This window comes from Octodon degus, unplaced genomic scaffold, assembly GCF_000260255.1.
Source record: "Octodon degus isolate 3935 unplaced genomic scaffold, OctDeg1.0 scaffold00108, whole genome shotgun sequence".
Taxonomy (NCBI): domain Eukaryota; kingdom Metazoa; phylum Chordata; class Mammalia; order Rodentia; family Octodontidae; genus Octodon; species Octodon degus.
Window position 1 is genome coordinate 8,123,058 of NW_004524684.1, and position 14,783 is coordinate 8,137,840.

The 14,783-nt window shown below is 47.7% G+C and overlaps 1 protein-coding gene across 1 annotated transcript in view; it reads right to left on the reverse strand.

Moving 5' to 3' along the window:
- The window catches only part of Sema3a (semaphorin 3A), a 462,357-nt gene extending 449,600 nt beyond the window's left edge, over positions 1–12,757 (reverse strand). The window contains exon 1 of the mRNA XM_023724302.1: positions 12,543–12,757. The gene's annotated coding sequence lies outside the window, so the exon portion shown is untranslated. The remainder of the gene's footprint in view (positions 1–12,542) is intronic.
- Between the last annotated feature and the right edge of the window lie 2,026 nt (positions 12,758–14,783).

A 14,783-nucleotide genomic window follows, 5' to 3' on the forward strand; every position in this document is an offset into this window, starting at 1 on the left:
CCTCGCCTGAGAAGCTGGGGCCAGGGAATCAGGTCCCTGCCCAGCGCCCCTTCTCACAGTCAGCTGTGAAAAGTGTTAGACTCAACAATCTGCTTTTGCCCTCTCATCTGGCATCTCCAGCTTTCATAAGGAAGCTGTGGGTCGGCGCACAGGCTGGTAAAACATTCAGAGCCACATTTGCTAGAAAGACACGACATTCAATTTCTATCAGTTGAGCATTTCTTAGAACTTGGGACTAAGATGAAGACAATTTAAACATCTTTTCAACTTGTCTGAGTGCCAGAATTCCAACCCTGTGAGGGTCTGCAGGCAATACAGGCCGGCACTATAATTTTATTAGCCTCAGACAGAGTGCTTCATTGGAAGGATCACAAAGCTACTCAACAAAGAACGTGAATGCCATGCTAGGTGTTCAGGGGTCCAAGTGGAAAGCCATATATCGCAAACATGAAGTTCTATCTTTTATCAATATGTAGCATATTATTATGCCATTAAAGTATTTAACAAAATACTAGAATCTTCTGTTCCTTATATCTACCAAATAAAATTGATATATAGCTGATTGTGATAAAGTCAGAGTGGAAGAGCTGCAGAGCTACAGAATGGCGTGCATCTTATTTCATCAAGTCTTTAAGCTACAGCTCAGGACCCTGGGAGAGACTCGGACAGAAGTGTAGACAATCCACTTAGTTTACCTGCCTCTTGGTTGTTCTGCCATTATACTAAATGTTTCTTGTAATTTAGGGACTTGACTGCAGTATAACTATTCCTGTCCATAACAATGTGACCCGCATTCCAGATCTACTGTGTGTGTGTGTGTGTGTGTGTGTGTGTGTGTGTATTCGGCACAGGATCTCACTACGCAGTTCAGACTCATAGTGATCCTCCTGTTTTCAGCCTCTCCAATGCTGGGATTACAGGTGTGCACCATAACACTTGGTCTTGGTGGCTGGCTTAGCATGCCTGGGGGCGGGAACGGTGCTGCATGAGGTGTCAGCGATTGAACCCTGGTCCCTGGGCTTGCCTAAGCTGGTGCTTAGTTCACTGAGCTATCTCACTGGCCCTTTCAGTATCTAATCTTTACTAGAACTCACCCTGCACTATGGAAATAAATCTTGCTGTTCCTGTGCAAGCTAAACACATTACAGAAAGAGAATCCACCTCAGATTTGTGCAAAGAAATCACAATGAAAATGCGCCCCTACCATGGTTACATCACTGTCTCAACAAGCAGCGGACAGGACTGAAGTCGCATGGCCCCAGGTGTATCCTGGCAACACATCCTGTGAAGACGGTCATTAAAGTCACCGAACTGCTCAGGCTTCCAGCTAACCTGGCATAGGCTTTTGGTCATGCTGTGTGAAAAGTGTCCCTGTGTACAATGACACACCTGCCTGGGCTGGTTTCCTTGTCTGGAGATGTAAGAATCTACTAAGTAAAAAGAGAACCCGTGGAGGAAGGGGGCCTCAGGCCACATATGTCAGGGGCACCTGCGGGCCCATGAGCGCTTGAATAGTAGCTGGAGAGGGAAATAAGCTTCCAGAGGGTGGTTCTGCCCGAGGTCCTGATGGCGGCCTGCTGATGCTCCGCAGAAGGCCAGCCCTGGTGACACATGAGCCCTCCATGAACTCCTTTACCCAGGCGGCCCCAAAGGTTCCCCGCCTTCCTGCTTAGGTGACTAAAGTTCCATGTGCTCAGCACTGCAGCCGGTGGCCAGGACTTCCTTCTGGAGCTGAAGTCACTGTGTCACAGTGCTTTGTTTTTCCAGGGAGATTTCACATTCACTGGAACAGACATGAGGCCAGCGGTGAGGGAGCCCCCCTGCCCGGGCCGCTCACCCCTCCAGAGTGGGCTCCCCTGGGACGTGCAGCAAAACTGAGCACTTTGGCAAATCTAAAAATGATCAGTGCATTAGGATCGGGTTGCTGTCCTCAGCCTGCTAGCAGGCTCTCTCCCTGCATGCAGCCACCGCCCGCCCACTCCCCTAAACCCTATTATGCTCTGAACACAATGGAAACTTTTCCACCATAAGGACTCAGGCCATAAAACATAATTGCATATAAAATTACACCCCAAACGTTTCGCAGGTTTATAATGCTATTTTACTGCGTTTTTGCACACTGAAAGTAGAACTTGATGAAAACAAATCCATGTATAAAGCAAATACTAATAAATTTGAGTATATGAATTGACACAAGGTTTTATTTCTAATAACATGTAATTCTCATTTTATATAACTTTTGTAAAATACACAAAGAATATGAGTTTGGAGACTACAAGGGATTAAGAAAGCTATTGAGCTATTTTTATTTTAGTAATCTTGGTTGCATCTATAGAAAAGAATGCTCATGAGAACAAATCTAAAGCATTTTGTTTAAAGAGAGACATTTAATTTACCTTTTGTCTTTCTGTTATAATGTAACATTAGATAGAAAGCATTTCAGTGATCTCTACTCTTAAAATAACTGATCGCTATTTCATTTCTATGACTACTATTAAATATGATTTGAGCAAAACCATAGGATTTTTAAAATTTTCATATATTTTTTTCAAGGTTATGAAGATGATGACAAGCTTGGGGTCACCAGCCTTACATAAAATGATAATTTAAAAAGTAATTGCCTAGCCTTTCTCTTACCAAACACATTCTATCCTGCTGCTTGATTTTCCAGTATTTTATTTATCTTTGTACACCTGGAAAATCAATACCTACAGAATGATCAGATGATCGCTTTGAGAACCTGTTTAATAGCCATTCACAGGACAATAAAAGCATTCTATTGCGATTCCTTTTCCTGCTAGAAATGCCTGGAGTGGGACTGTGGGGGTGTAAGTGGAGAAACCTGGGTGCTTTGGGGTTAGTGGACAGTAATTAAGGTTAACGTCTGAGTGCATAAGGTTAAGTACTGTATTTACATAGCTGCCATTCTATCAATCAGTTCCAGCTAATAGCCAATTAAAGAGCGAAGGCAGGTTAGGACTGAAAGGAAAGACCCTTCAGCTTGCAGTTTCCGAGTGGACCTGTCAGCCTCAGTCAAGCGGTATTTAATGAACACCTACTTGGTGATTGCTGGACTGCTCACAAAGGAGCGGAGGCCGAGGGGTCTGAGTTGGCGCCCTGAGCCCCTCACTGGGTGTGGACAAGGAAGGCACCGTGCTGGCGCAGGAAGCGGTCAAGTCCTTCGCTAAGCTCCAGCGCAGGGAAAGGCACAGCTTAGCAAAGGGCTCCTAGGATGGGAGGGATATTTTCGCTAAACTGTGAAGTGAGTCATTTCCAAAGAGCTACATGTCATTCTTTAAGAAAGACGCAATCCCAGTGAGTGTGAACGTACCTTAGCGACACCCTTCGTCGGCCGCAGCTTGCACTAGAGCCGCTTTCCCACGCCGACAGAAACCCCAGCAGGCAAGAAGCCCGACGTTCGGCTACACACCTGCTCATTTCTCCGGTGAGATCGCAGGGTCAGTGCGACAGAAAGCCAACGCGAGCAGCCCGCGCAAAGCTCAGCCCTTCCCGCGGCCTGGGCGAGCTGCGGGGAGCCCAAGCCAAGCCTGCGGCGGCTCTCCAAGGCAGACCCGTCAGCGACCGCACGATTGATTGCGTGGGCCGAGTTTCCTTAAACAAGATTAATGTTCTCTGCAGAGCGGCTCACGCGGAAGGAGCAGCCGCCCCGTCACGCGATCGGCAAGGCGCGGCCCGGCTCTGGGCCCCGCTCAGGCCTTTCCCGGCCCCAGCCCTGCAAGGCTCTAGGGTGCCGGCGGTGCAGGCCAGGGCTGCAGGGGTCCCCTGCGCTGCAGGAAAGGTGACGCTTACAAGTGACGCTCCGATGTTTGCAGATGATTTAAATCAGCTCTTAAAGAATCTTTTTGTTCAGTGACATTCTTCTGTTGCTTAGTTTCAAAATACTGAAAGTGTGCACATGGAACAGGCCAACGCGAGCGGGCTCAGAGGCCGGCAGGCAGGTGGTGGCGAGCATGCGCGGGAAGCCGAGGGCCGCCTGGAGGACCTTGGCTCTTGGCCTGTCGCTGATCCCGTTTGGATTGCTTTTCTACAGCTGAGTTACCTAATTGGGGGGCTTTCTCCGTATATATCCGAAGAGTCCTCTTCCCCACAGGCGCAGAGCTCACAAGGGCAGGAGGACTTAACTCTGTTCCTGTAAATATCACCCCGCCAGCCTCCATCTGGACCCCGCGGCCCCCTGGCGCTAACCGGCTTCCCTTTGAGGACTTGCTGGGGACTGTGAGGCTAACAGGCCTGTGCTCTGATTTAGAGATTAACAGGGAGGGTGGCAGCGCAAAGCCGTGTCGAGGCGCGGCTGGACATCTTAAGCCCTTCTGCCTGGCCGGGGTCTGCCACCACGCAGCCCTGGCCTCAGGCCCGAGTGTCACCACTGGCCGAGTGTCACCACTGGCCTCAGGCCCGAGGGCCCTGCCCTGCCCACATCCATCAGCAGGAAGGCTAGGCTTGAAGAAAGAGTGAGGACACAGGAGAAAAGGAACGTGGCACTTTTGGAATAGAAAACCTTGCTTTGGACCAAAGGACAGTGCGGGGAGAACTAGACGTATAGCAAGATTCTGAGAGCAACAGTGAGGGAGAGGAGCTTGGCAGAAGGGCGTCCCTGCGTGCGGGTCGGCGGGCGGCTCTGCTTCTGCTGCCTGGGCCCCGGTGGCGGGCAGCACAGTGGCCAGGCTGGCCCGGGAGGGGTCCCAGGCCGCCAGACCCGTCTCCTCGGGGTGTCTCCATCCCTGAGGGCTGTGCGCTCGCACGTGGGGACCCTGGTGGTAAAAAGATGTCGTTTTTGAGCTCTTTCGGGGTCACTTGGTGATGTCCTGAGTTTAAACTGAAAGCTCTTTTCGTGCGGTACTCCTCTGGCTTAGGACAGCAGCCCCAGCTCACGCTGAACCCTAGCACTATTCCCTGAGCAATTCAGCGTACAGAAGGAAAGAGATCGGGTGGAAACTTCAGCGTCCCTGGGAAACTGGCCAAAGATTGATGGCCTCAAGTTTCAAGAGTATGGGACAGTTTTGAGGGTTTTTTTTTTCTACTTTTTTAAGTAATGCTTGATAGGGTTTTGTACTTTTTTCTTATTACATGTAATTCATGATAAATTAAGTTCAGTCTTTTGAGCTAATTACATTTCACTGTCTCCATTTTATTATGGTATCTATAGTTTGACAGGATAAAAAATTACCTCTAATAGAAAAAAGGCAAACTATTATCTATTTAAAGTGCAAGAGATGCATTTTATTTCTTTAATTCATGATAAGCATTTAATAGCAGCTGGCAAAATTATCAGAAAGAGTTAGTGCTCTCATTTTTCAATATTCAAGAAATTGAAGATATTTAATTATCTTCAAGAGTAGTTTATTAATTCTGCCATGCCTGACTTTGTCATGAAAGTGTATTATAAAAAATAAGATTAATTTAAAAATTAACCACACATCTTTATGAGAGTAATATATCTTCTAAGATTCTTTTAAAATTATCTTGGTTGCTAATGCTCAAAGTTGTTTTGGATCATAAACAGAATTATACACATACCCATTTTTATATTAGTCATAAAATAAACTGTATGCAACATGTATATTTAAAATCTTATTTTGCAGGTGAAAATGCTAAATGGCAACACTGATATTATTAGTGTGTAGTGGCTAGCTGTGGTTCTCGCCCAAGCTCATGCTGTTTACTTGGACTTTACCATGAATAGACTCTCTAAACTTTTGATTAATTCTCCAGCCATAAAACAGTAAGATACACACCTACATATTCCTATTTTATATTCATTCATCACTCTCTCTCTCTCTCTCTCTCTCTCTCTCTCGCTCTCTCTCTCTCCAGCGTCTTTCTCTGTAGTTTTCGCTAGCTTTGAACTCACTCTAGCCCAGGCTGGCCTTGAGCTCACAGTGCTCCTGCCTCAGCCTCTGGTGTGCTGAGATCACTGGTGTGCCCTCCTCCCTGGCTTGTCACATCTGTTTTTTCAACAGCAGGTCAGCACATCGAACTGTACTACTGACATGCAGCCCTCTAGCTTTCGGTTATTTCTCATCTTTGCAAATTCTTGGTGGTGCTTTTAGAATCCAGTTGTCAGTGTGTGAACAGCAATGGCTAACGCACCAGCAGTGTGGTACCCTGTGTGGCCCACGCCCCTTCTGAGTAGCAGCCAGGCTCTGTCTTTGAGGCCATGGTCAGAGCTGGAGGGCTACACCAGGCAACACCTGCCCAGGACACAGCTGCCCTTGTAAAGCCCTGTCCTCCCACTCCTGTCCACCTCCCCAGGCAAGTGAGCCTGCATGTACCGCCCACAGGTGAGAGTCCTGGGGTCCACATCTGGTGTCCCATGGTGGGTTCCGTCACCCTCCCATGACAAAGGCAGCACTCAGTCACCAGTGTCCAAGCTCTCTACAAAGCGATACTCTAAGCTCTGATGCATGTTGGGCTGTTCCAGTCTAGTGTCACATAAAAGACAAACCCCCGAGGAACGTTCAAGGAGCACACCCAGAGCTTCCCAGCCTGTGCAAGGGTGGTGTTTAGCTTCCAGAGGGCCCCAAATGCTTTCCCTGTTTTGCATAGAGAGTCAGAACCATGGCTGGTGTGGGTTTATGTGCAAAGGCCACAACCCGGAGCTGAAGCAGTTTCCACTGTGCACAGAGGCCCAAGGCCTTCCTCGTCCTCAGAATGAGGTGAAGGCCCCAGCACACCTCCCCATTCTTGGTGATAACTTGACCTTTTATTCACTGTCTGGACTTACTCCTCATGCAAACCCACCAAGCTCCACACATTGGGCCCATTCTAGGAGGACACTAGAGAGGAGTTTAACTGCCACTTTGCCTCTACAGTGACTTGGGGCTTTGGGCTGACTCGAGTCTCCACTGCTGACCTTCCGGTGAGTGTCTGTGGACAGTGGGCAGTGTGGACCCCAACTGGGCCCTGTAGGAAGTGCAGATGCCACTTCCGTGCTGCACCCACAAGCTTCTACATCTGAGGAGAAGCAGCCTGCGGCCAGCCCCGAGCTGTCCTCCTCCGCTCCAGGTTCCTGGATTCTGCCGGGGCTGCCCATGGTAAGGCCAGGTGTGGCCTAGTGGCCCACCTGAGGGGTCTCCTCACCCCTTGCAGTGGCAATGACACTGTGGGCACCAGAGGGTTTGTGAGTGGTGGCTTGGGAGAGTCCAGAAGACGTTGGAGCAATTCAGCACCCCAGGTGGGCTGACAAATCTGGATTTTGTCATAACTAAGAAGGAAAGCTCCCTATTTCCAAAGCTGTTTTTTTAAGGTAACACTATTGTTTTGTGGCCATATTTCAACGAGCCTTGGAGACTTTTACATGCTGCAGTTGATGGCCATAGTTCCTGCTAACGGTTTCACATCACTTAATGTAGGGAGGCGGCTTTCCAGCGACACATCAATGGATAAAGAGAGTACAGTATTCACCTGCAGAGGGTGCGACTCTGCCATGAAGAAGCTAAGCCTGAGTTAGCTGCAAGCCATGGAAGCAGCCTGAGACCATAACTCTCCTACAGCGAATCAGGCCTGTGAACTGAAGGAGTGTAGGCTTCTCCTCCTCTGTGGAGACCAAGAGATGAGTGCGAGGAACTGGAGCTGAGAGAGATCAGGGCCATGTGCACATGACCAGCTCACCGCAGCAGCTGAGGTCGGCATGTGCTGCAAGGTGGCGTTAGTAAAACCAACAAACAAATGAAAATAGTGCTCTTAAAGCAGCAAAGATGCAAGGGGTCGACATAAATGTCCCAACCTGAAAGGCCAAGGTAAGCCAGCAAAAAGTGCTTTCAAGGAATAGATTTTTTTTTCTGGTGCAAAAAGAAGCTGGTGACTTTTTTTATAAGGCTATAGTTCTTTAAACAAAGTAAAAGTTCTTTTATATGTAATAAGACCATTACCATGAAATATATAATAGAGATTCTGGCAAATAGTTTCATAAGTACACAGACATACTTATGCACACACAAAACAAGTTTTTATTACAGTATTTGAACACTGAAATTAATGTGTATACCTGACAATAGGGTGCAAAGTTAATGTCCAAGTGCAAAACTATATAGTTGCCACTGGCCTCTGCACCTCATGAATGAGCCAAAGAAGTAGATGTTCTCTGCTGGTATGCCCTAAGAAATGGAGGTATTTGCACATAAGTTGGTAATACTCAAACTTCATGTTGTGTAACTCTAGGATTTGGTTATAAAATTGGTTCTGGTAAGATATACTTTTACCAAGGTTCAAGAAGTGAGAAGTACCAAAATTTTATGAACTATTTCATGGACTCACACATGGCAATAGAAGCAACATTTTACCTGAATGGTAGGAACCCGTGACGGCCCTGACACCACACCTGACAGGGTGCCTCCCACCACTGGGTAACTCAAAGCTGTTTAGGAGGACAAGACCAACTTCAAGGCAATGCCGTTGATCTCTTTGACAATGGCCCTGAGAGCGATGGCTTTGGTCACTGTTTGAGTGGTCATCAGTCCTCAACCTCCATAGCACTCTCAGATCTCGTCACTTTATGCTCATTCTCCCAACATCTTGGGCTTAGATTTTTTAACAGTATCAGTTGTTTTCTTCTGTCTTTTTTCATAAGATTAATTTCTGGCTTTATAAATGTCAATCACTTTGGAATATGTTCATCACAAAAGCTTTGATCAAAACCAAAGGCAATATGAATACTAAAGGAACATTTATTCCTACTCAGTTTTTTTTTAAATGGTTTAAGAATGACTAATTTTTGAAGTAATTTCCTATGTTCATTTCATTTGTCTTGCATACATCTTTTTACACTTATAAAATTAAATAATGTCTTCATTAAAATATGGTGACATGGACTATTAAAATAAGATAAAAGTGACTTTTAAAATGATTATTTTCTTTTGGGGGTAGAGACTACACAGGCCCATAAAACCATAGAGTCACATAAGAGACACTTTGTATCATACATATTGTGCTTTCTGTTTCTCCATCGGGGATCTCTATCATCACAGTAAAGGTCTGGCTTGGGGAGAAAGCCTCTCGCCAGGGGGACAAGCCACAGAGGCCTGGACCCTGATCCAGGTGATCCTGTATTTCACAGGGAATCCTGAAAAGCGCACTTGCTCAGCTTGTCAGCATCACAGTATATTCTAGACTTCTCCGTGGTGTGTGCACCTAAGTGTGGTGTACGTATTCGTGTTGATACAGAACTTTAACTAACATCGTATCTTTCAAACTTCAAATGCCTGTTTATTCCCAGTGAATAACTTAGACCAGACCACCCTTACAAGTGTCTGGCTTTCTGCAGCCCCTGAATGTGAGGATGTGTTTGGCTACCTCCTGAGGGGCTACGTGTTGGCCTACGCTGCCCATGGGAGTGGCAGCCCGGAGGGAAACACCCCAGTGGACCGACCCACCAGACCCGACAGGGCAGAGCCCGGGAAGAAGCAGCTCCTCTGTGGCAGCGCTTGGTGGAGCCGTGACTCCTCTGCCCACCCCAGTCCTCCTGTGAGCAGGTGGCTCCACAGAAGTGGGGTCGCTCACAGCTGGGTGCTTGCCTGTGTGTGACTTGGTGGAGATTCCATCGACTTCACTTGTGGATCCTTCCCTGAGTCCTGACAGCTGGATCAGGAGCTGCACAAACATGAGTGAAGTCACCCTAGCCACGGGGAAGGAAAGCACATGGAGCAGCTCACCTCAGGCCGATGGATGCAGCGCCCTGAGCCTGTGGCCCATCCCTTGCCTGGCCTGCCCTTGTCCAGGAGAAGGGCAGACAGCACTCTGCACTGGGCATGAGGCCGAGGTGTGGAGTGTGCTGCCTGTAGGCGCTGCATGCCCAGCAGAGCCCGACTCCACTGCCAGCAGACAGGGCTGCAAGCAGAAGGGTACCTGGGAGGCGGCGGCAAGTTCTGGCAGGGGTGAGGACACGCGCACCTGGAGCCACTGTGACACCAGCCGCCCAGGCGTTCCTGGGTAACTGCGCTCTGCTACCCCTCGGTGTTGACGCGTCAAAAATATTTTATCCCGAGAGAACACAGAGTTATTAAATTCTATCTTAGCTTAGGTCAAAGTCAACAGAAAGTGAATATGCCTTATGATAAGCATACAGAAAATTTCACATGAAATAAACATAGTGAACTACATTGTTTGAATTACCTAATTATTCCAATTGCAACCTCTGAGCAAACAAGTGTAAAGCACTGGGTCCCAAAACTTGTCCATAAGTGAAAAGAGAAGATCTTATTTAAGGCCCATCGACCTTAGCGCCTGCCTAGTGTATCATGACACTTCTCAGTGCACCTCATTTCAATCAATAAGAATCACTTAAATTTTAGGGCAGATTCAACCCTAATATCCGCCTCGCCCAAGTCGTCGTAACTTGAAAGATGGCAACCGAGCTTCCAGTATAAATTTAAAAGACTCATTCGTGAGGCTGTGAATAGATACCTAATTATGCATGCTGTCTCGGCTGGCGGCCCTCACCGAGGAGTGGGACCGCTAGGGTCCAATCTGCCCAAGTCACCTGCAGAGACGCTGGCTCGTAGCTTGTCGCTCGCGGTGAGAAGCGGAGCCAGCCCATCCAGCCCTGCCTGGGCCAACCAGCTTTACCTGCACAGAGCTTCTTAACAGTTATTAAAATAACTGAAGCTTAAGCAAGGCCTTCAGACTCTAGTTGGATAAAAAGTGAGAGTTTCATTTAGCACCCTCATTATTATTGACTTAACTGAATTTTTCACTTTATTATTTTTTCTTTATTAACCCAAATACACTATGTGATATACTGCTATCACATTAAAAGGATCACAACACATTGAAAATGTGCAAGGGTGTACCACTTGATTTTTATTATGCTCTGGGAAGCAAATGAATAAATCAAGAGGAACCCATTCCAAAGGCGTGCTGAAGGGAGGAGCAGCCTCTGAACCTGGCTCCCAATTAATCACAGCTGCCTTTCTATGAGGGGCACTTGCCGGAGTCGCTGACACAGTTACAGCATTCATATGTGGGAACTGTACTCTGTGCTCTCCGGCAGGGACAGCACAGTGAAATTAGAGTCTCCCCCTGTAGGGGGTAGACATCGACCACTATTCAATGTCTATGACTGCCGCTCCAAGTATTTCATGAAGAATGACTTCTAATCTGCGTAGACCCCACCATCGTGATGTCAAAAGCAATTCTTAAAGAAATATGTTCAGCTAGCAGTAATTAATTAAACCTCTCATAGCAGCGACTTTATCCAGGCTAAATCATTTCTGAATATACACAAAGGAGCCATCAGGGTCCTAGCGTCATGGATTTTAAATCATCATTTTTCCATGATGGTCATCTAGAATAGCCAAGAAAAAAACAGAGCGTTGGCCTATGGGGAATTGTTTAAGCACCGCGACAGGACTTTGTCTAAGTTTGCCTGTCTCTTCCCTCTGTGCATGTTTATTATCTTTGAATAGCACAATACCGCCCAGAATAATTTTTCAAATACATAATTCCTAAATTTGAAAAAATCAATGCAAAAGTCTAAAAATAGATACAATGACATGCTGGAAGTTTTACGGTATTCTTTTAAAATCTGCTTATCTTTGCACACCCTTTGTGGTAGCAATTTAAAGACCTTAACTGGATCTTTGTCAGCACGGGCTCTAAGTGCTGTTTCTTACATGGAGCTTCATATGGGTAACAGCAAACACATTCTTGTACGTGGGGACACTCTACCTGAAAGTCACCATGGCTAGCTTGTTAATAGGACTCAGTATGTTAGAGGTAGTTGTAAAACGATGCCCCCAGCCGAGTAAATGTCAGAGGAGAGGGCTCCGGGTCGCTGCTCTACTTAGATGGAATTCAAACTTTGAATTGAAACATAGTTTAACGGTGAGGTGAATCCAAAGTTGTAAATGCAGAAGAAACACCACATGAAGGCCGCTTTACACCACACATGAAAGACAAAAAGTCAAAGCTAAGATTTCCTACACCTGGTTTTAATATCGCCTCCTAGGCTATTAGACAAATGACCTTTTGTTTTGTTCTGTTTGTTTTAAAGATTCAGTATCATTGTCGTTGCAGCAACGACCGAATGCTGCCGTTCGTTTTCCAGCCCGCTCTTGGGTGAGCGCCCGCTGGGCACAGCGAACGTGCTGGGCAGCGTTCCACGGAAGCCCCTCCATCCGTGTACCCCGGTGACGCAACGGCGCAGCTCTGCGAGGAGCCCGAAAGCCACCCCGGGAGCAGTGCGTGCTCCTCCACAACTGTCTTCTCTCTCGGAACTGTGACCAAGCTCTGGTCACCCTCGTTTTTCGACAGGAATAAAGGATATTTCACCTAGAGAGAGACGCTGAGCGGCCAGGCTACAGGATGATCAGAGCCACATCCGAGTACCGAACCTCAGGAAGCAGGAGCCGCGCGGGGCTGGAGCTCGCGTCCTCTGGGACTGTGAGAGGCGAGAGCGCGGGCGGCCCACCGCCAGGCGCAGGCTCACCGCGCTGCACTTCTGCACGTCTTTAGAGGATTCTTTGAGAGTAAACACGCTTGCTTAATTCCCAAGGAAAAGCAGCAAGGCTGCACGTTCCACTTACTGCGTCTGCTGTCCTTCCTCCAGACGCCGCGGGCCCTGGGCTCCTGTCACAGCTCCAGGTGGCCGGCTCCGCTCCGGGAGAGATGGAGCGGCTGGCCAGGAGCACGCTGCCTCTGCCTCTGGCGGAGCGAGGAGCAGCCTGCACGGCCGGCCGGCTGCCAGGAGTCCTCAGGACACAGCGCTAAACTGCGAGAGCACAGCCCCTGCCGCCCCCGGGGGTTCTACCGTTTCACCTACACCTGGGCGGATCTATCAGGCTCCATCTCTATTAGAGCTATTTGACTCTGAGGCTCGGGAGGGAGGCGGGGACCAGAAAGAGGCTTGCGCTGTCACACTTGTTTCCTATTAGAGAGCCTTACGGTGGATTGAGTAATTGTGTACGAAGGTAGTCTGGCTGGCAGATGTGCGCGGCCCCAGCGGAGCACTCACTCAGGCAGATGGGCTGTACCAGGGCGCAAACAACACTGGGAGGGGAGAGGCGGGATGGAAACAGCAGGGCTCTGTTTTATGGGGCTGGGAGTGGGCTAGCAGAAAGCTCCAGGGAGCCAGCGTCCCCGCGCTCTTGCTCCGCAGCCAGGCAGACAATAAATCCAGTCACAAAGAAAGACGTTCAGCCCACAAAAGTTAGAGATGGGCTTGTCATATTCGTCTTGACTACTGATGAAGGGTCCTGTGACACAAGCCACTCCTCATACCCTGGCGGAACTTAATGAAAACTGCTCCATCACGGGAGGATAGTGTGAATGCAGTGGATTTGAAACAGACCCCTTTCTGCTACCAAAAGCCAGGGCTATCTTTCAAATCAGAATGAAATTGCTTTAGGAAGATTTACTCCATCAGGCAGGTAGACACCCTGCACTTGGGCATTTTTTTGTAATGTGGTTGAGGCCAACTTTTCAGCACTATCCCGATCCGAGGGATTTCTGCACACACTTGTTATTTCCAGGAACTAAGCCAGCAGGACTTCAGGGTTTTCTTCCTCACCACTCCTTCTGAAAACAAAAAGGTACGAATAACTAGAATGAGCTTAACTTGCTTTCACATGTTAGAAGAGTTTGATCAATTTTCCTGTACTGCAGAGAGCATGTTTCCAACATCAAACAGTGTGCATTTATCACTACTTGATGATACAGTTGATGATACTGCTGGTGATGGAGGTGGTGGTGGTGATGACAGTGGTGACGGTGCTGGTGATGGTGGTGGTGGTGATGGAGGTGGTGGTAGTGATGGTGGTGGTGGTGGTGGTGGTGGTGATGGAGGTGGTGGTGGTGATGGTGGTGGTGGTGACGGTGGTGGTGACAGTAATGGTGATAATGGTGGTGGTGGTGGTGGTTTTGATGGTGAAAGTAGTGGTGATAGTGGTGATGGTAGTTGCGGTGCTGATGGTGGTTATGAATGTGGTGATGGTGATGGTTGTGGTGGCAGTGATGGTGGTGGTGGTGGTCATGGTTGTGGCGGCAGTGTGGTGGTCGTGATGGTGGTAGTGGTCGTGGTCGTAGTGGTGGTCATGGTGGTGGTGGTCATGGTGGTGGTGGTGGTGGTGTTTGAACACTTGCTGTGCAAGATCTTTAATGTATCCTCTCCTTTGAGCCCTGTAACGATCCAGCGTAGTTGGGTACTGCGATCACCATCTTTTCACCTCTAGCTCTTTTTCTTTTCTTATTTTACATGAGAGAGAGTATCTTCCTGAGTCTCACAGTAAGATAAATTGCTCCAGTCTGAGAGAAGGATTCAAGTCTACCTGTCTCTGGAATCCTCACTCTTTGCCATATCAGATAGTCTTTGTATATGATAACCTGAGTACCATCAAATTTTATAAGAAAATTATAAATAAGCTTTTATTTGGAGGATAGTTATAACTCAGAATTTGATACTCTGCACTGTGTGTTCAAGCAGATAATTAAAATGTAGTTTACTCCATTTACAATAGTCCCACTAAAAGTGCTAAGGACTCATGAAATTAAGAATAAAATAACCTCAGAACATATATTGCTGAAACCAAAATCACTGGAGCATGTTCTTACACTCGCTTCAGAAAATGTTACATTAATATCTCTAGTTAGTTTGTAGAAAATCATCAGAAAGAAGAATGGGGCTGAAAGTGAAGCATCATGGATCCATCTCAAGCCTAGCGTGGAGGCCCATGACGGAAATCCAGCACAGGGAGGTGGATCCCGGAGGAGCGCTGCAAGTTCAAGGCCAGCCTGAACTATAGAGTGAGTTCAAGGTCAGTGTGGATGAG